General features: G+C 34.4%; 2 long non-coding RNA genes across 2 annotated transcripts in view; both read right to left on the bottom strand.

The window, feature by feature from the left end:
• The window catches only part of LOC125056409, a 67,696-nt gene extending 61,300 nt beyond the window's left edge, over positions 1-6,396 (bottom strand). The window contains exon 1 of the long non-coding RNA XR_007118055.1: positions 6,326-6,396. This is a non-coding gene — a long non-coding RNA (uncharacterized LOC125056409). The remainder of the gene's footprint in view (positions 1-6,325) is intronic.
• Positions 6,397-14,330: 7,934 nt separating this feature from the next.
• Positions 14,331-23,210, bottom strand: part of LOC125056407 — a 30,268-nt gene continuing 21,388 nt past the window's right edge. Inside the window, exon 2 of the long non-coding RNA XR_007118053.1 lies at positions 14,331-14,522. This is a non-coding gene — a long non-coding RNA (uncharacterized LOC125056407). The remainder of the gene's footprint in view (positions 14,523-23,210) is intronic.

The raw sequence follows: 23,210 nt of genomic DNA, 5'->3' as shown, positions 1-23,210 counted from the left end.
AGACCTCAAGACCTCTGTACGGAACATATTGAGCTACAAATCAAGAATTGCATTTCTTTGATCTATGTGTGCAATGGAACAATGTTTTTTTGATAGTTTTCAGATGACGACAACAATAGATCACCATGACTTGTGCCCAACCAATACACTACATCTTGTGACTTAATCAAGCCACGTGGATGGTGGTTTCCTTAGATAATGCCTTATACCACTACACCATAATTGATTAAAGATTTAAATTCAAATCACAAACTATGACTTTAATAAAATATGTTATCAACCAGTGCTAATTCACAATTAGAACTAATCTAACAAATTGATTTGTAGGTATTGTGTAACTAGAAATACCAACAAAAACTATCGCGCCGTTACTTTCTGTGCACTATATTAACTGTCAATATAAAATAAATTCACACACGTTTTAGTAATGAAATAGATATAACTTTAAAATATTTTCCTTACTTTAATAACCGTAAGTTGAAACGGCCTCAGTTAAATTGATGACCCAAGAACCAATAAACCTACAAAGTTAACGGAATCAATAAAACTATCAATTGACACAAAAATTTAAATGTTACATGCTAGAGGTCTATCTTAATGCGTTTGAGTTTTACGTTTAATCGAAGATAAATTACGATGTAACTGTTTAAATTAAATTACGTTGCTAAGTAATCTTGTATTTATAGCAACTGAGAGAAATCAATGAGAAAACTTGTAGGTAGGTAATTATTGGTAAACGCATTAATGGTAAAAGTATGCATAAACAAGAATTTTATTAATTGTCTACAAAATCTCTCAAAAATGTGTGTCAGATCTTATATAATTAGTTTGTGTGAAAAATTATCCGGATTTAATTGGTTTTCAATTGACTTTTATATATAGGCCCTGATTATGTATTTTGCATTTACTTGAGTTTTGATTAAAAAGCTTTCTGCTGCCTTGAGAGAAACCAGTGTTAAAAATAAATGAGAATATTTGTTTTATCTTAGTTAATCCGAGAACAGGTTTAGGTATCTATCTAATTGTCACACATTGATTGCGTTCTAATTTATCTACTCACAACAAGTTGTAAACTAGTTAGTGTTATCAGAATCTTAATCTAATCGTTAAATCTGCTTGATAAGGCCAAAGGAATCTTGTGAAATAACGAAAGATTGCTTATTATTACTCGAAACTCTCATTAAACAAAACAATTCTAACTTTTGCTGTTTATAACTATATATGTTTATGATAACATAAAAGTCGGATTTTTTTGACATGACCCTCGATTCTGAATCTTACCTTAAGAATTTCTCTAGCCACGACTGTTAAAAGTATTTGAAACGTCAAGTTAAATAAAGTAATGAAATTACATATTATAAAAAAATTGCTTGCAATAAATTTGCATTTTTGTCCATTTCTAAGCTTGCATCATGAGTAAATATAACAGGCCCAGATAGAAAAAAGAGGCCGTATAGATGTAAGATTTTTTCATCAGCCTACAATTGTTAGAGTACAGGCTATGCTTCAAAAATTGAAGCTAGAAAAATGTGCCGTTGCGAGCGTCATATGGGAGTATCGTTGGCTCATGAATATGTATGCGCCGCGACCCGGTGCGGGTAACGAACGACAAATGAACAAACCTTGTATGTTAGTGTTACTGATAGTTCTGTTTACGCCTGGATGTTGATTGAACGGGATTTCTAGTTCTTTACTATAGCTATATCACATGGACTAATCGTTTAACGGCCAAGTCTGTGGGCCACGTGTGAAGTCAGTGGTTTTTATTATTTCTAGAGCTGTTTGGAGTTCAAAGTTATCATTTTCTTTATCAAATTATGTCAAAAAGGCAAAGGTTGTAGTGATGGCTGTTGGTGAACCAGTGAGTTTCACTATCCAAACATGTCTAAATTAATGATAAATAGGAAAACAGTAATTTTATCTTTTAAATTTTATATATTCATACACAACACTTTTACAAAATTTATGTTATAATTAAAAAAAATCAGTGGCGCTACAACCTCTTTAGGTATTGGCCTCAGGTTTTTGAATCTGTTTCATGATCATTTTTTAAATCTAATAGGCAAGTTTTTGGGTCTAAGACATGTCGGTTTCCTCACGATGTTTTCCTTCACCATTCGAGCAAGTTAAATGGGCACATAGAAATAAATTCCATTGGTGCACAGCCAGGGATCGAACGTACGACCTCAGGTATGAGAGTCATACGCTGAAGCCTCTAGGCCAACAATGCTTCTGTATAAAGGTGGTCCATAATTAAAGGTGGTCGATATTTAAACTTTATTACAACAGCAATGTAAGCGGTATGTTATTAGTTAATTATATAATTTTCCCTACAAACTACACTCACTTACCCGTAGCATGTAAAATGTTATCGTTAAATACTACATCTCGCAAACGGTTATTATATGAAATAATTTTACGCTAATTTAACTCTTTAGCCTTGGAAATAATAAGCAAAATGGCCTAAACAATTTTCTTTGTAATTATAAGCCTAAATTTCAACATTTTTGCTGATGACTGTTGACGTTTAGCCTGAATTATTTTCGTTGTTGACTTTTCTTATCGCACCGAATATTTTATTTCGCATTTTTAGAAATACTTTTACCATTGGCTAACAACGTGACATGGCATACACGCACAAACCTTGTTAAAACCTATACTAAATTCGATAGACGAAACGTACATTTCTAACAAGATTCTTAACATCTTAAGAAGATTCCGGTTGAGCACATCGCGCGTGTAATAAACCTTTTAATATCTGATTGTATAGGAAAAGGGTGTCTTTTGTCTTTCTATCTTTTGTTTACTAAGACTTAATTATAGTGGCTTTAGCAAACGAATTACATCAGAATGCCATTTGAAAAATTCACTTATGTTAACGCGAAGGCTTCTTTTGTTAAGTTAATATTTCTTAGGCAAAATATTAAGAACTTTATGTGAGACATTTAGGTATACTGAGGCCGTATTTTAGCTCAAGCAATCTTGACTATGAGGTCAACAGTTTAAGTTAAAAAGGGCGATATGACCGCAGCCGTCAGAGGGTAATTAGTGGCGGAAGGAAGTCCCCCGATCGAGAGATACATACATTAGCATATGATTTGCATATGCGATGCCGACTGCACTGTTTGCCCCAGTTATGCGTCAACGGATTCATAATGCTTTGTATTGAGTAAACAAGCTATATGATTCGTTTTGCGGCTGTCTGGAGAGAAAACAGTTTGCTTTGCTATCTGCTCTTATATTTGATGACAATGTACATATGTTTATTAAGGATCAAAAATAGGTTTAATTTTGACATTATTAGCCGGCGTTCAATTAGTTAGTTATTTAATTATCATCTACCTATTTAAGTTACTTATAAGTTTTGTGTAAAATTTGTGTACAAAATTCAATATATTTAATGTATTCAAGAAAGTATAAATAGTTATTAAAACCTAAACGGAAAATTTGATACTTTATTTTAGTTATTTCTACTTTGGCATAATACGGGTTCATTAAGAGACAATATGTACCAAATGAAGTAATGTGTCCTTTAGATGTGTCTATAAAAACAGAAAGGCCGTCATGAAATCTATTTTAGCTAGTTGCCAAGTAAGTAAGAAACAAGAACCCTTATTTTAGACCGGATATGCGGTCAGCTGGAGGTCCAATGGCGGGTCCCCTCAGGAAATGGCTGCCCAACCTGGTGTAGATAGAGGTTTCGTGATATATATCTTACATGTAAGCAAAGTTATATGATTCAGAAGCGGTAAAATTTAGTCAGAGCTTTAATTACCCTAAGTAGGCTCGGAATTAGACATTGCAATGTTTGTAGGATGTAACAGTTTCAATTTTCGATGACAATTCAAACTCAAACTCAAAATAACTTTAATTATATAGGTAAACAAGTACACTTATGAACGTCAACAGAAAAGATGTTAAATTTATTATAAATTTACATTTACTACCAGTTCGCAAGTCAAGGACGTAGAGCGGGCAAGAAGAACTGGCAAGAAACTCTCCGCCACTCTTTTTTATCGCTAAGTTTTGAGTCATACAAATTGTTTGAACTGAAGCAAATTCCGTCAAATTTATAAAAAGCTTTATTGATTAATTTACGGTTAGCGAGAGCTTTGAATTGATTTAGTCAAAATTCTCTAATTTCGCTTCATTTTTATATATGTTGTATATTATTTAATGTGAAACTATTGAGAAAGAAAATGATTGCGAATTATAGATATTAGTCGTATAAATGACAATTTAACATTACCCAACCAAAATGAACCTTTTTAAAAGCATACGTAATAATGAAATGCTCTTAAAACAATAGAGATAGGGCGTTATCCGGCGAATGTTATTTCACATAGTGCTGCCCAAATACGACATTATTCGGACGCGTAGGCTAGAGAGGTGAATTTAAGCTAATTAATTTAGGTATAATATTAGTAATACTAAGGAGTATTGAGGGAGTACTTAGTGAGTATTAAGAATATCCACACTTTCTCACCATCACACAACACAACCGAATTAGGTATTACTTAATTAAATGTATTTAATAATATTTATTCATTTTTGTATTCCATCTTATGCTATATGTTTAGTACAATTATTTTTTATTATTTATATTAGCTGTAGGAATACCAAGTAAATAAATACATAGCTGAAACTTCTAACGAATATTATTAGTAACTGATCTACAATGCGAGACAACTCTGATTAAGAAAACACCTATTTAGTACCAAAATATTTAAGTAAAAGCTTAAGTAGGTACTTAATAGTGGTTGGTGATAATAACATTTAATTTATATTAATAATGACAATATTTAGCAAAAGTATTAAATAATGTCCTTCTATTTAAAAAAATGCAAAGAAAATACTCTTAAGAAGATTTAAATGCGATTTGCATGTTGTGAGGTTTAATTCACAACATTAACAGTCCATTTGCATATGCCATAGACAGTATACACTCCTTTTTTGGATCGGAGGTTAAAATTGATTATTGTCAAATAATTTACATGTTTGAGACGCTTTTTACGAGTCAAATATACACAATTATTCGTCGTTACAACTCTGTTACATATGATGTATGCAAGTACATCACTAGCGCTGTGTATGATTTACACAGACAGTTGTGTAAGTGGTATTGTTTCATTAGTTACCCCGATATCTCTGATGTATGGTCACCGTTTAATTACTGTTAGTAATGCTCAAGAAGCGATACAGATAAGATACGGGATGCTCGCTTATTCTCCTTTATTTCTCCTAATCATTCATGCTCAATATCCCAGATGAAACCTAAATATTGAAAATCTTGTGCTAATATTATAAGCTCGTGACTAAACTTTGTCAATTGAGCTTTACTTTACGGTATATATTATAATTGAATCAATTTATAAAACTGTAAAAAATCATTGAGCTTTTAATAAACAGTTTTACTTTTAATTGAAATGTTATCTTTAAAGTTGTCACCGATGTCCAAAATCCTATCGTATGTTTTAGTAAAATCTGGTGTTTCATGAAAATCAAATATCGAAATAATATAGGTATAGAGCCGGCGCGGTCGGTTCGGTGAATACAATTAAAGCGATCCGCACAATCCCCGGCAAATTATGAATTCCATGGGAAAGGCGACAGGTGTCCTCAGTAATCTCTACCAATCATACACATAGCTGCATCTATGTACAATACGGCTTTCAGGATATTCGCCAACTTTCATTTATACACCAAACATTTTTTACATTCAATAGTGAAAAACTATTCACTTTCACAAGTAATTCAACGCCTAATTGATCTCTTGATAAATAGATTTTGGCAGGAATTTATACATAAGCGCAAAATTTATTCTTTGACTGATGATCAAATCATTTAAAAGTTGTTTACTTGTGTACAGTCTTGATTATCAGTTTTAATGACTGAATAAGTTGAGTGAATGCTGAGTTAGGAAATACTATAATTTAATAACAATAAAAGCCGGTTTAACTTTCAATCATTACAATTTTTTTCTCTTTTAATCCTAATATCCTAGCTTCCTTCAGTAGGTACCGTTGATCGGAACCCTTTCACGGGTAAAGACCTCCGCCAGCTCTTTCCAAATATCTCTGTCCATAGCTTTCTTTCTCCATTCGCTACTTGGTAACACTTTTAAATGTAGCCTACTGAATATTAATGATTTCCATATTAAATAATTTGCATAATAAATCGCCATTAAAACAACAGGTAGGAGTACTTAACAAGTCAAGAAGCTCAAGTGGAAATTTAATATCTGCGTACATAAAATACTTTGTTAGAGACATAGTGGTCAAAATTTATTATTTAAACATACTCTTGCTTATATATGTAACAATACCTAAATACTGCGCCGGCGCCGACCAACTCGATTTACGTTCATTTCACGCACGACGTTCCCGACAAATTGTCCTGCGTACAATACATACACGTTTATTACTTTTATAGTTTTACAACCTTTTGTTAAAAGCTGACGTGACAAAAATCTGACAGAATTAACTTAACATTGAAAATTGTTTTTCCTATATTTCCTGTAAATTGAGGTTCAGATTGTACATACCTATCGCCTCATTTTCAGATGGCTTTATTTAAAGATCCAAGTTTCTCATTTTAAAAATCCAAGGTCTCTAAGTCCACACAAAAGGGAATTACTTTTGAAAAGATGTCATTGATATAAAGAAATGGTTTAAAATTGAGTAATATTCGCCTTGAAAGATTAATTAAACGTGAAAATTTCCCTTGTTACTAGTTTTAAAGACAGCCATCTTCAAGGGCCACTACATGTATAGAAAGTGACAATTATTTACATAAAGTGGTGGTGTGTGTTTGTGTGTATGTGAGGCAGGTAGGCGGTTATTTTAGTTCATTTCACGCACCGCGCACACAAATCGATGTGAACAGTGAACAATGGGGGCAGACATGCCGAGAGACATTACCGACCACTTATACGAAATTACGTGCAACTATATACCTGTATATAATATATACCACTATCAGCGAGCTAATCCTGACCCGCGGTTGCGCTTATTTTATTTATATCAAAAATAATGAGACCTTAGAAAGAGTTTCGACAGACGAACCTACAACTAGCTCTATTATATATAACATATAAAAAAATTAGTGGTGCCACAACATTTTTAGGTCTGGGCCTCAGATTTCTGTATCTGTTTCATGATCATTAGTCAATCTAATAGGCAAGTAGGTGATCAGCCTCCTGGGCCTAACACACGCCGTCGACTTAATGGGTCTAAGATGTTTTCATTCACCGTTCGAGCGAAGGTTAAATGCGCATATAGACAGAAAGTCCATTGGGGTTCGAACCTACGACCTTAGGGATGAGAATCGCATGCTGAAGCCAACACTGCTCTATATGTATGACAACATACACATATGATTATTATTAGTGCAATAAATGCAAGTGATAAATTAGCAAAGCTGGTATCCACAGAACACACTCTTGCTGATTTTATGATTGTTTTCGGTTTAAAAATTCACGAGAGTATTGAAACGGAATTGAAAATAGAAACACAAAAGTTGTCTACGGTATAATATATAAAATGGTAGTAGGAAGTATATAAAAGGAGAATATGGTTTACTAATACATATATATATCTAATAGTCTTAAAGTGTGATCTCTTAATACATCAAAAGGTTTAAATAATTTTAGGAACTAAAAAATTAAAATGTAAATTATGTATTAGTATAACAGTAGGATTTAGTTATAATATATTAAGCTTCTAATTTTATTATTGTGTAGAAAGCATAACATACTTGTATACCTACCTATGCATAATGTACTTAGATAAAAGTTTTAGTAAAATAATATTATATTTAAATTGAGACAATTAATTAACATTAACGAGCCTCACGTATAACAGAAATAATTATGGTTTAAGTTAAAGTTGATATATTCAAGTTAAGTGTGAAATCTCAACGAAAATCAGTAAAAACCTGTGATAATGTGTCGCATGTATAATTTATGAAGGAATTAATGAAGCAAGGTCGCCTGCATACATTTCCCGTCACAATAATTTATGTAAACTAAATAATAAACTCATAAAATATTGTATTGCATTTTGTTTAGTTAAGAATCACGGTGTTGTTCCGCTATTGCATAAGAGATGGCGCTGTAGGTTGCAAAACCACGTCAAACAGTGTTTTAAAATGTAACTTCAAACTTCCATGGCAGTGAAGATTTATTTTAGTTTTGGATGTTAACAGTCTTCAGTTCATAACACACATATACATGTTTGAAGGTATATAATCAAGTAATAGGTATGTTTCCTATCTTTATTCTATATTTTAAACATCTTGGTGATAAAGTAGATCAACCAAAGATTAAATAGAGAAACAAATATATTATTTTATATTAAATCTCTTGTAATTACAAAAGCATGATGCAACTAATTAATTGCAAATTTCTACATTAAATAATTGAAATCAACTGACTTTTTTATTCAAATAAGTAATGTTTCTTAATTTATGTTTGCCCAATTTTTCTATTTAATAAATAAAATTAAACTCTATTCAATAATACTAAATGAAGTATCAAAGAACCAAAAAGGAAAATCAGTGCATACCTATAGAAAATTATCACCGTCGTTACGTAACGCACACAGCTGTCTACGTCGGTGTGATTTTCCTTGCGTCGGTGTGCGTGTATATCTATCTCATTCCCTCGTTACCACTCATTTGTCTACGTTATGTCATAATGTCTATTTTGTAGTCCATTATTGTATTTATTAATTGTTTTCTGATGTTGGATTTTATTCGTTTTTTGTCATTTAATTCAAATGTTTGATATTACTCTTACATCGTTGACACAAACCTAAGTAAAAATATTATAACTTAATTCAATTGTATAGTAAAAAATATGTATTATCACAGTTATTATCGTATATACAGTTATAAGTAATTAATAATAATCAAACATATTTACGAACTAATAGATTTTTATAAAGAGTTACCAATTACACTTGTTATCAGCAAAAATGTACTGATGTCGCTATATGTTGTCTCTCAATGACCAATCATACAGAATTTGCCTTACGGGGCGAGGGGGGAACCTCAGGCGAGGGGGGGACAGTAGGCGTTCCCGCGCATGCGTCTCGTTGCCAAGACGACGGCACGTACCAATATCTCTGTGTGCGTGATATATTTGCGTTAAGTCATATTGGCGTTTCAAGATTACAATTTTAAAATAACATTGGGTTTAAACAGTGTAAGCATACGAAAATAATTTTAATACTCTCCATCAAAGCTCAGGTAAAATACCAGATCTTAGGAAATCAAATCAAATAAAAAATAATTTATTCATATTTGTAACTACATAATATGTATACTTAAGAACGTCAATATTTCTTTTAATATTGATGTGCATTAATGTAAACGATTATTAAACACACTCAAGTAACTTAATACATTCTACAAACAAAAGTAAGTGTTACAATTATAATCCTTAAATTATAACACTAAAACCAAAAGTCAGCATACCATGTTTTACTTATTTCTTCCTAGCTATTTAAAATAATTCAATACGTAATTGTAAACTATGTTAAAACAATGACGTCATAACGTGCCTCCCTACACAGCCCTGGCAATATCGTCCATGCTGGCTGTAGCGTAATACAGCGTCACGTAGCACGCACACAAAGACAGCATCACGCCCAACTATACGCCTGCACTATAGGTACATGTAAATTCCTCAGAGACCTGAAAAGGAGTCTTCCAAGGGCTTTTTGAAACCTTCGGCTTTTAACAGTTAAGCCTTTGTAGGCGATCTCACGGGAGATAATCGTAAAATCGAACGATCCTTCCCTTTGATGCCTGATAGAGGCAAATGGGGACTAAATAATAGACGACTTTATTTACGATAGAATTTTTTATCAAATCGGACTTGTTTTTTTTTACCTATACCTCAAAGAAAGTAACATTCTTATGTATATAGAATAAGCATGTCTTATGACATATAAATAACGTTGACATATTGTGTATTAATATACACTTACATTATTGCGTAAAGAGAGTTCATGTTCATTGTACAAGGTTTTATAGCTATTCTTTATGTAATAATGTATCTCTATACTACTGTAGTAGGTACCTATATATGGAATTACTTAAGTTCCTTCTTCAAAGGTTCAAGTTATACGTTAATTTAATCCAAAGTTTTACATATAAACAGTCAATTAACTAAGAATATATATACGTTAGAAATCAAGGCATTATTGTGATTCTATTTTCGTTACTAACACACAGTTACGTACTAAATACTCGCGTTTTGAAAGTCCTAGCCACGAGCGCGTAAGCCGGCCCCGGCAGGCGAAAGGCAGGCATATCCTTAGAATTTTCAGGAAACAAAAAAAAGGTTTAAAGTGAGAGGCAGTGAAGGTCACGGCCCCATCGATCCGACGAAAGTGAGACTGCCACTACTAACACCGTCCCGCTGGCTATGCAGCCTGAATTAATCGCGCATATATTTGAATACATTTGAAGCGTTGCGAACTGGTCGTCGCCCTCTTAAGTTTTACCGATTTTGTTTCGCAAACGCTTTTTAGGGAAATTGTTTTGGAATTGTTAACCGTCATAGTAGCGAGGATGAACCTTTGGAGTTGCTGTCTTATGAAGTATGGCCGTTCGCGAGCTTTATCGTGTTTTGATATGAAACATTTCGATCGCGTCCATATGTTTTTTGCAACTAAAAACCAACAGACAGAATGAGGCAGGGATTTTTGAATGGTAATGTAATACTAACTATAACGATTTGTAATCTAATTTATCTAGATGAAGATTTAGAGTTAATGTAATCTATTTTCTACTTTCTCGTTGTATAAGATATATAAGTACAATTGAAATACATAATATTACTTAAGTAAAAAAAAGCTTTTTTAGGTCTGGGCCTCAAATATCGGTAGGTTTTGTGTTCTAGTAGGTGATCAGCCTCCTGTGCCGGACACACACAATCGACTTTATGGGTCTAAGGGAACGGTTTCCTCACGCTGTTTTCCTTCAACGTTCAAGCGAATTTTAAATGCGCACATAGAAAGAAAGTTCATTGGTGCACAGCTGGGGATCTAACCTACGAACTCAGGGATAAAAGTAACACGCCGAAGCCACTAGGCCAACATTGCTCATTATTCAAGTAATGACTTTTAAAATCCTGCAACTAGGTATGTCCCTTGTCTAAAACAAAAAAGGCATTTAACTATGCCGTGTGCACAATGACAGTATACTGTTTTCTACACTTTACAGAAAATACTCAACTAATAAGCCGTGTTTAGAATGAATCCTTTTTCCAATAAAAACATATTCATGGTTAATTCTACTTGGGGTGCAATATCAAAGAAACCTCATTAAATCGGGATTCAGATACCTAAAACATTAATCGTAAAAACAGGGTCTGTAAATAGATTTCGTTGCTAACCAAAGTACTGGACTTCTACTTCCTACGAGCTAATCAACGACTGTAATAAAATAAATCAGTGGCGCTACAGCCTCTTTAGGTCTTGGCCTCAGATTTCTGAGTCTGTTTCATGATCATTTTTAAATCTAATAGGCAATTAGGTGATCAGGCTCCAGTGCCTGACACACGCCATCGACGTTTTGGGTCTAAGACATGTCAATTTCCTTGCGAAGTTTTCCTTCACCGTTTAATGCGCATAGAAAGAAAGTCCATTGGTGCACAGCCTGGGATCGAACCTACGACCTCACGAATGACAGTCGCATGCTAAAGCCACTAGGCCAGCACTGCTCTGTAGGTCTGTAATAACTACTTTAATTCAATATTACTCAGTGAATACAAGGAAACATTTTCCATGAACTTAAAAGTTGTAGGTGAACGTGGTCTATGCGTTCCGTTGGCGACAGATGCGGACACCATTGTCTAATACCAACAAAGCCTTCCATGTTCCGGAGCGTTTCGTGAACAACACGATATCATTTTATTTTATATGTTGCTGTAAAAAGACACTTTTTAGGGAAATTCCACTATGAAAGTACGTTCTTGGCCATTGCGCAAACTTAGAGTATATAATTACACTCTACAAAGTTTCCCTTATGAAATGGATAAGTAGTAATAATTGTGACACATATTTTTTTCAATGAGAATGTCATTGTATCAAATAATAATATAATAAAACATGTGTGTGTGTACTTATGTTACGTACACGCGTTAGAAGTTATACTTCTGTGGCGTAACAAGATAAAAATCTTTTTAAATTTTGTATCCTTCGCCTTATTCTACGTTTGTAGAAAAAACGACACTATTAATAGAAAAAAGGTATTTAATACATTGAAAGTTTTATTATAACGCATTATCTAGTTAAATAAAGTTTATTAAAATATCACAAAAATATATTTCTACATAATTAAAGAATTTGACATTTTTTATTTTAAAATATTGATTATGTAAACTTCAGGGTGTCGGTTTTTTGTGACGGTGTGCGGTGTCAGATTTTTGTGACGGTGCATCGTAAAACTCTCATAATTTTTCCCTAACGCGCCAAGAGAAGTATAACTTCAAAAACGGGTGTTATAATTCTATCGCGTAGGTAATAATATTCCTTTTGATGTAATTCTTAGTCCGCACTGACACTTTAAATAAGATTTACCAACATAAAACTGCTAATAAAGATTACTTAACTACAGTCGAGTTGTACATAATCTCGTTACATAGCTGAGCGCGATGTTCCGGCGGCCATTTTACCGATCGAAGCTATTGCTGACATTATTGCAGATTAAAAATGCTGTAGCTTGCCAACATCTTTTCACTTTATCTAAGTGATTTTATGAAGGCTTTTAAGTTTAGATTCATAAGCTTTTGTCAAGTTCTTCTATCAATTCATTCAAATCGAAGCTAAGTGAATATGTTAAACAACATTACTTTTAAATTCATTTCTTATAATTACTTTTAATTCATATTTCTTTGTTTACTTTTATTTTTAAATTTATTGCATGTACGGCTATATTTTATTGTGATTATTTTAAGAACGACTACAATGTTATGTTATCTAGAGTATTATTCTCATGTAAGTGACATTTTTTGTCTTTTTTGAGAAAATAAAGTCTTTAAACCTAAGTTCTTAAGATTAATTTTCAGTTGTAATTCGCTGTTTTGGTTTGCTATTTGCAAAATCTATATTAAAATAAGTCAGTTTGACGAGAAATGCAAATATTAAGAAATTCGAACATAGGAAACTTTTCCTTACTTGTGAAAACTGCTAAAAGCACTTTCCTCCTGTGAAGTGTACAAACTTTTGTCTTCAGGTCCGTAATGACTTCAAACACACAACAAAATCGTTCTTAACAACACTCAGTGTTCAATGTCAACTGTAATTTACGACTAGTGGTGCCATGTTTATTATTGAACTGATCAAACAATGTCTGAAGTAACCTACATCGACAATGAGTATGACCTTATTCAGCTAGCGACAAAAGTCAAGCGTGAGTCGCATCTTAATCAGGTCGTTGCTCCTGTTACCAGGACACAGGGATACCGTGTGTGATCCATATGTTTGGGGTTTTAAATAAGTTTGTTGTGTATGCCTTGGTCACTGGACAATTCAGGATAAAATCAAATGGAACAATTACTCATCAATCAATTATTCAATGATTTATTTGTCTGCTTATTTCTTGTAAATGAAATCAAAACAAGTGCATTTGTTTCCCATTTATGAAAAGTAGGTCGACGGCTTAGGCGTGAAAATAAATATAGACTTTTTTTACATTACATATGTGTTATATTAGATCATATATCTCTATAAAACTGCTTTTTTTATTTTATGTAGTATTAAGACCATTAATTATTCCTTTTTTTAACGAAACTATGACAAAACTACCCTATTTTAACAGTCAAAGCTAAGTTATTGTGGTTTTGTATTTAAACAATAAATAAATAAAAATAAGAATCTATCATTTGCCCAAAAATATGTTAAATAGTTTAATTTCATACACAATATTGATATGTTGTTCATGTCCCGGAAACCTCAAGGTCCCAGAAATAAATGTAAGTTTTCACGGGCACAGGCCGCGGCGCTGCAGACGGAGCTTCTTTGAAAGCGTATCTTATGCATTTTTCATGAGCCACGAGCCTATAGTCTACAGTACACCCACACATTGTCGCTACAACTCACGATCTTCACAGTATGCTGATACCGGCACAACATTGCAACTTAATATTTTTTAAAACATTTATAGCATACCTACTTGTTTAGTACCTATGGATTATTTCCTACAATATACAATGCTTTTTAAAGATACGATTTGTGTAACAACACACTAAAACACACAACACACAATGCAGATTTATGTTTTAGTTGTGGGCTATTAATGTTAAAATAAAAAGAAAATACACAATTTACATATTTAATGTTCCATTAATGACCGCTATCTAATCCTTGTTGGTACCATAACTCTTGCTCTGTGGCTCACGCACACTAATTACACATTAGTGAACACGTGTCTACGTGTGCCATAATGCATTGTTTCGTATAATGATGTCTTGAGGTGCCGTGTCAAGGGCCGCCATTAGCATATTTTTGAGCCTGAAACAGAATATTTGTCAAGTCACAATTGCTTAGTGGTGGTGTGTCAAGAAAGTAGTATTTGAAATATTATTGTTATTAATAAAGGTTTTGTAGCCGCAGTGGGACACGGTGTAGACGAATTGTTTATGTAAAATATCTTATAATTTTCTTTATTTAATACTTTTTCTACTACCCAACTACACAATCATTATGTGGAGTCCATGGTTAAAAAAAATTCAATTATCCGAATAAGTATATCCTTTTTCTTTGTTGTTTAAAATTGCATGGGTAAAAACAAAATTGAGTGAAGTCAGCGCTAAACTAGCCGAATATTTCATAGTTCATACAAAGTTATGTAGTATATTTATCTTCCCCGCATCCAGGTGGTAAGTGGGGGAAGGGGGGCAGTGGGAGGTTAATGAACCAGCCGGGATGCACGGCGGACATTTTGCAATAATATTAGTTCTGTACTCAACTACCTAGATACCGAGATAGCAGCGCTGCGCTTCAAATGCGGGCTCCGTTGCGATTTAATACAGCCGAGATATTTCGTTCTATAGTCTATAGAAATCAGACACGCTGTATTTTGATACATTTATAAAAGATGATACTTATTTCCTGGTAAAAGTACAAGTACCACTCATGGTTCATCCCACATATCGCCTAATACTTCAGCTCACAAGAATTTGGCGCCGAAACCAATGATGTATTCATATGTTATCGATAAACAGTTTATTGACATTGAAAGAAACACCAGCTGCCGGGGACGCGTTCACAATGGCCATACCGTGACATTTCAATGGGCAGCCATTCTGGAAATTTGTAGTTTTGCTTGAATGAGAACGAGTGAATCGGCGCGCGCGGCTATTTTGTCATCCCTGTCCGCTCAGCTACTGTTTAATCAGTTAGTATTCAGTGTACCGCCGCTCAAGAGTAATTGCTGCGATTGAAATGTTATTTAGTAGTTGGCTTGCTGTTAGCTCACGTTAGATCTAATGCCTGCCATATTACAACTTTATTTGGAGGTAATTATTATAACATATAAATATGGTGTCATATGTCATTGATCCCTTGGAGGATTGGATGGTCTTTTGTATGGGATGCTACTTGTGTGCACACGTTAGCCCCGTCACACTTCCCAAGGATGAGCAAAAAAGCTCACGCGGCCGCAGAGCAGGCGGGAAATAATAAACGGCTCAAATCTAAGTATTTCCACCAGCTTTGACTTTGTTCCCTTTGGAGTAGAGACTCTTGGGCCGTGGGGCTCAGTGCACGGGCGCTGATTAAAGATTTAAGTTGCCATCTGGTAGATACTACAGGTGACCCCAGACCTGGTACTTTCCTCAACGAATAATTTATCGAAACTTTTCAAAATTAATTTTAATTTTCTATTTACTAAATTTTTATATTTCTATGTAGATTAAGAATATTGTAAATACTGTATATTTGTGTGTTGGAAATAAATAAATGTACCGTGATTTAGATAAAGGTATAGCTGTAGCAATCCTAGTGTAAGACAATGTATACGATTGTACGGTATTAGTTGTTAATTTAGCCGATTGAAAGATTTATCTCGAAATAAAACTAAAAGCGGTTCAATTTATTCAATGAAAACAAACAGAGCTTCAAGAGGCACGGACGAGAGAGCAATTAGAGTCGAAAATATTATCGAGAGCGAAGAACAATAACGAACCTTACCATTAAAATAAACGGAATATAAATCAGCGGGGATAAAATAAAAAAGTGGTCGCGACGGATGCATAGAAATATGGCGTCTATACCGGGACCAATCAAAATTCTTCGACAATTAAGTGAGTGGAGATCACAAAAGGAAAATTGAAGGAAAACTGAGGGTGGCTTTCCTAGGGAAGACGGATTATCGATGAAACGTATGCTGGACAGTGTGTTAGATAAGTTTATAAAAAAATATGTATTGGAGTGTTTTTCTTTATATGTTGAAGTGAAACTTCTTTAGGCGCGGCGCATGAGGGTAAATTTTTACGGAACGTCACGACGATGTGCAGCGTTTTTGTCGAAAAAAAGGGAGAGAGCGATTGAGACCGATTGAGAGTGAGTGAGAAAGGCAATTATTTTATGCAAAATAATTAATGAAATCTCAAACGACCAATTGTTAATTCAAATGCCTCATGTTTTTATTATAGAAGAAATAAATTAAAAAAATAAATAAATTCGCAAATTATTACAAATAATAAATATATTTATTAATTGTAATAATTTTCGACACTTTTAACATTTTAATGACAATTAAATTCATTTAATTCCTAACATATCTTCCTTTTTTCCTCCCTTTAAGTTTCTGAAATCTAAAGTTTTGGATTTGTATAGATAAATATGAACTAGACTAAAAAATTAGTTTCACTTCTGACAATTGCGTACTTTGTACGCACGCACTTTTTTCTTTTATTGAAGAGTAGTGCAGTATTGTAAGTTGTAACTTAAAAAGATATGTTACTTCCCAGAAGTTATAGATCAGTGCCTTGTCATGCTTTCAAGGTGAAAGTGATAAAATTTAAAAAAAAAAGATTCCTTCTTTTTAGCCTTTAGACCATTTTTAGACAACAATTATAAATAACTTATCAGTTCGTTATTTTATATTAATTTTAACATTTGCATGCCATTTGCATTTTTTTTTTATATGGCTGATTTTGCGGTTTTCTTTATAATAACTCAATCTGAATGTACCGCTTTCTTAGCAAATATTTGATTTATTATTAATCTGATTTATTATTATATTAATATGAAGAAAGGGTACTTACTCGTTTAAAGGGACACATTCATATATTGCTTAGTCGCATAGTAGAAGATGTTATGGAATCACTTTTATAAACACATTCAAATTTTGAAATTTTTTCGTTCCACATATTAAAACTTGTCGTATCGACAGAACACTGACAGAGCAGCGTTGGACTAGTGGTTTCAGCGTGCGACTCTTATCCCTGAGGTCGTAGGTTCGATCCCTGGCACCAATGGTCCTTCTATGTGCACATTTAACATTCGCTTGAACGGTAACGAAAACATAGTTAGGAAACCGGCTTGCTTTAGACCCAAAAAGTCGACAACGTGTGTCGGGCACAGGAGGATAAAGTACTTGCCTATTAGATTGACAGTTGATCATGAAGCACATACAGAAATCTGAGGCCCAGACCCAAAAAGGTTGTATTTATCGACAGAGCACTTGCCACAGAGCAACCCTAGCCAGATATGAAAGCTATGGAAATAAAGTTTGTTCGTCCCGCATTGTAAGGCAGTCCTCGTAAATGGATTTTATCACTATATAAATATCCCCCCTTCACTGTTACGTTCCGAATTACGAGCTACGACACGATACGTCGTCTTACGTCACTGCAGATTCACGTGACGCCCGGAATTTCGGGAATGATATTTTATTACACCCCTGATAGGATCAGTGCTTTATCGGAATTTTATCTATGTTTATTCATATATCTTAGAAGATGTTAAGACTCATATGACAAGAAAAACGTTTCCTTTAAGTCGCAGGTGATTAATTAATGCATGTTAATTGTAATAATTACTTTACTACGGGTAGTAAACGGAAATGAAACAGGAAATAAAAGCGATATTACTTTCACAAAATTCACAACCAGGTTGTGAAGCTAAGCAGTATATCTTGTAGCGGTCATTTGCGAGTGGGCTTGGGGCCTGTGAAATTATGCGCAAAATGTCCCACGGCTCATTTGGCCTAAACGGTGCATCTTTGATACCCCATTGACCCTTCTGTTAACCCTTTCGAAGCTAACGTTCTCGATAATCGTCCTTCGAGAATCGGACGTCCGCAGGTGTTTTTCTAATTGAATTTTTTATTGTCCTTAAGGTTATAAAGTCTCAAGTGCGAAAACATTTTTTGAAATATCAAAGCCTTTTACAACCAAGCAAGCTTTGTACAGGAAGGCTGTTTCTGAATAATTTATCTAAACTATCCAATGTCGTCAATATAACTGTTTGATAAAAGTTAAATATTTGAATAGAGAAGATAAGTTAGTGTCGCTCTTTTCTTTTCTGTTTCAAGGGTAGCTTGGGCTGACACAATACTGCGAAGACATTAAGGGTGGCATAAAAAGCAAGCCGCGCCGTGACCTCGGCTTGTATTTAGGCTGCAGTTGCACGGGTCTAACAACCTCATACTAAAACAGAATATCGATTACTTTCGCTACTATAATGTAATCCCCCGCCCACTTTTCGCTTTTTTAGCAAATGATGGGAATATAGTCATCTCCCTCGCGCTCGCGGGAGGGTGAATTCCCTCGGGCGGTGTCCTCTTCTCTCTAAGCGCCCCGTCGTATGTAAATGATCGTCTCAGCGTACCCGTGTGCGAGCCACCCCCGTAGCTACGGCACACAAGCTCGCTCGAGGTTTACTGCCCTGACAGCTTTTGTCCTATTTTAAATATGATTTTGATGCGAGGCGACGTTCGGGCATTCTTTCAAAAAATTTCATGCATGTTTTGCAATAAATCGATGAGATATGACCACGTACGATTCTCTCGTTGGCATGTTTCAGTTTTATTTTGAAAATTGTGCGAACGGCTATCGGAGTCGTATTCATATGTAGATAGACCAATAATATTATCGGAATGGCCGAAAGACGCGCGAAGATAATGTAACAATGTTATCGGACAGTCGCACATTACAAAAGCGAGCTCATTATACGGATACAGTCAAGTTCAAACGTCGGGTCGTATTCGGAAATATATGAGTAATAAGTCTGCTATAAAATGACGTCACGAAAATGGCGCATTCACAAATTTACATAGAGTCGCGTGGCTCGCGATTGATTCTATATCTGCTAAATCGAATCACAACTACACAGAGTTATTTTGTAATGGTTGTATCGCGTGAGTATTTCGGCATTGTTTATTTTTGTAAGGTTGATACGGGGAGTTGTCGTCACGACTCGTGATTAATAAGGGCCCAACACTTGCGTAGGGAAATACACTAAGATATGATGGAGGGGGTGACTGGACTTATGGTAATGGGAACATTTCATATGCTATTCGAAGGACGTCTGTTTTGCTTCACGGATTTATAGAGGCCGGCCGTGAAGTGACTTTAAAATATATATTGCATTATTTTTGTCAAACTAATACCATTTTATTGTTATATATGAAGCAAAATATATAAATAAATAATATAAAATACCAAATAAATTAAAAAAGAGAGACGCCCACCAGAAACCTGGGGAAATGCAAAAAAGGGATAGCGAGGAAGGATTGGAAAATGGTGGCGAGATTGAGAGAAGTGGAAGATTTTGAAACTTCTTTAGGCGCATGAGGGTAAAATTTTAAGGGAACGTCACGAAGATGTGCAGCGTTTTTGTCAATGTTATTGAAATCTTAAATAACAAATTGTAAATTAAAATGCCACGTGTTTTTATTATCGAAGAAATAAATTAAAAAAAATTAATTTATAATTTGTATTAATTTTCGACACTTTTAATATTTAAATGACAATTATATTCATTAAATTCCTAACATATCTTCCTTTTTCCCTCCCTCGAAGTCTCGGAAATCTAAAGTTTTAGATTTATATATATATGAACAAGAGTTAAAAATTAATTTGCCAAAGAAGTTTCACTTCTGACATTCGTACTTTGTACTCACGCACTTTTTTTATATATTTTATATGAAGCAAAAGGACCTTTGAACCCAACAATTCTTCGTGGCTTTAAAAATACATCTTAGTTCTGAGGACGCAATACATCGGTACAAGAAGGCGATAACTTCTTGGGCACACGACACCCAATTAAGATCTTCATTAGTCTTTCCGGGAACGTGCTATCGAGTTCTGGTAAAACAGCATTATTAGGTCACCTTCACGCAAAACTTGAGACCCAACATTTTAGCCAATTTTGGGATCATTATATCATAGACATTCTTTACAAAATTACACACTTGTACATTTCAAGGCATATCGAAGTATATAATACATATATAGATTTAAATACTGCAATTATTTTTAAACAAATAGGCGTTTTGGTCAGTTTTTAGAGCTTTATTCGTTAGAAACATAGTTGCTAGTGATACAAATTTCTGTATTTTATTTATTTTAATTAGACTGTGTTTGGATCCGTGTCATGATCATTTGTCAATCTAATAGGCAAGTAGGTGATCAGCCTCCAGTGCCTGACACACGCCATCGACTTTTTTCGTCTAAGGCAAGCCGGTTACACGGAGTTTTCTTTCACCGTTGGAGCGATGTTAAATGCGGACATAGAAAGAAAGTCCTTTGGGGCACAGCCGGGGATCGAACTTACGACCTCAGGGATGAGAGTCACACGCTGAAGCTACTATGCCAACACTGCTTTACTTTATTCTTCGCTTTTAATTGATTGTATATATACAGATGTGATGTCGTAATCAATATGTACAAGTAAAATCCTTAGGGCATCGGGGATAAAACAATGTAGAAAGCTGTAACTTAGCGAAGTACTATAAGACGTGGGATAATCATACGTTCGTCTGTAAATACCTCTGGATATGAGCCGCTATGAGCTTGTAAATCTATGGCTGGCTACTCGAGTAGACAAGTGGATTCAATATAAATTTACAGCTTTATTTATTAAAATTAATTATGTACATAGTAAAAAGCGAAAGTTAGTTTTATTGGTATAATACCTACCTAACAGAATGGCATAATAAGATTTTTTTATCACAGGGGGCAAACGGGCAAGAGGTTCACCTGATGTTAAGATATACCACCGCCGCCCATGGAAGCTCTCAATGCTAGAGGGATCGCGAGTGCGTTGCCTGCCTTTAAAAGCTGTAAGTGGCTGATAATAAAATATGGCTTTAACTAATTGACAATAGCACGTTTATAAATAACTGTTATTAGACTGTGCTCCATTTGAAGGGCAGAAAACGAAAAGCTATAAATATTTCGAATGTTACTTGAGATATACACATTATGTAAAAGTCGTATAAAAATGTTGTCCGCGACTGTATGTACGCTGATTTATCATATTCCGTCGCAGGTTGGCGCGACAATTGTAATGTAAAACCGAGAGCCGTGTTTGAAACTCGACTGTACTTCGCTCAAATATCTGCTTCACCGCACCAGACGTGGCCTCAGCGCAAATCCTTATGTGCCTCTGTTCTATTTAGTAGGTATATAACCTTAATACTAGCTGAGCTACACGTGATATCATGATATAGTGGAATTACATCACGTACCTAGTGCATATCATGATCTGCTCGTAAAATTAATCTCTATATACGTAATAATTAGGGTTAGTATATTAGGAAGTCTTTATATAGGCTCCATATGATTTATTTTATCCATTTCATCAAAGCCCGGCAACCTGCGAGCACTCTGGCAATGATAGTGTCCGGCGCTATCACATAACATCATTTTTTAAATCTAATAGGCAAGCTTTTGGGTCTAAGACATGTCGGTTTCCTCACGATGCGCACACTGCTCATACAAAAAAAAACATGCGCATAATTGTAAAAAACTTTTTTATATGCATGAGTATATATTAAGTGTAGCCTAACTATATTTTTTTAACTAACGATGCTGTTGAAAAACGAAAGCTTCGAACTTACGCGATTCGAAAAAACTGAAGTTTCTGTCAAGTTATCAATGGTGAGGTATGACGGGCTTAATTAGCACATGCCACGGAATCTTCAGCCTTGTGTAGAGGGACTTAGGAGCATGCTCTACAGCACGTTGGAATCAAACCTTCGATTCCATTTCAAGACTTTTTACATTCAACCGGTACAAGTAGCTCGAAACTTTTGATGTGGTATTTGTATTTGAAATATAAGAACACAAAACAGATATGAAATTTGAGGTACTTTCTTTTTGTAATTAGGTATTTACATTTAGTGAGTTGTATTTTTTTTTTGGTTTGTATTTTTTGTCATTTTGGTAATGTAATTTTAGCTTGTTCGAAAAATGTAGGTATTTTTTCAAACGGTTAGAAAGATGGAGGTGCGTTGCCTGTCTTTTAAGAAATTGTACGCTCTTTTCTTAAGTGTTATAATTTGAGAAATAAATAATGTTTTACATACTACAAATAACTATATTTGAATGTTATGTGTATAATTTACATACAAAAGGCATTTCAATTAGAACAATCCTATTGATAATTCGTCGACATAACATTCGTCGATTACAATAGAGATAAGACAATCATCAATGAACTAAGAGCTTCATTGACATTCGCAAGTAAGTGCCTTTGACAAGCGGTTCCTTAAAAGGTCTGTATTAGCAAGTTGTAATGGACTCGTGACGCATTAGAATCGTAAGATCCTGTTAATGTTATCATTATCTCGTTGCCATCGAGATTCAACTGAATCTTCTTCTATTACTTGTTTGACGTATATAGCAGTGGTGCCGCATCCACGTAGCAATGTCCGCGAAAGTTTAGAAGACAATGAGCGGGCCACACCGCGTCACTCGTATACCTTTTGCCCTTATTTGAGTCTTCCTTTTGTTTCGGCCACTTATTTATTTTGTTGTGCGATCTTATTATTTCGCTACCGTTGGCCGCATCGCGACGCATTCGTTTTTGTCCGTCGAAGCGCGCAGAATGAAGTAATACAGCCGTGGACTCTTTGGTATTGTGTATTTGCGAGCTTTTTATTCAGCTTTTTGTGTTCAGCGACTTTTGTTACGTGTTATTGGATTAGCTGTTAATTATGCTCTCAAGCGAAGATTAATTTGTCAC

This window comes from Pieris napi, chromosome 15, assembly GCF_905475465.1.
Source record: "Pieris napi chromosome 15, ilPieNapi1.2, whole genome shotgun sequence".
In the NCBI taxonomy this organism is placed as follows: domain Eukaryota; kingdom Metazoa; phylum Arthropoda; class Insecta; order Lepidoptera; family Pieridae; genus Pieris; species Pieris napi.
This window is presented reverse-complemented; position numbering and strand designations above follow the sequence as displayed.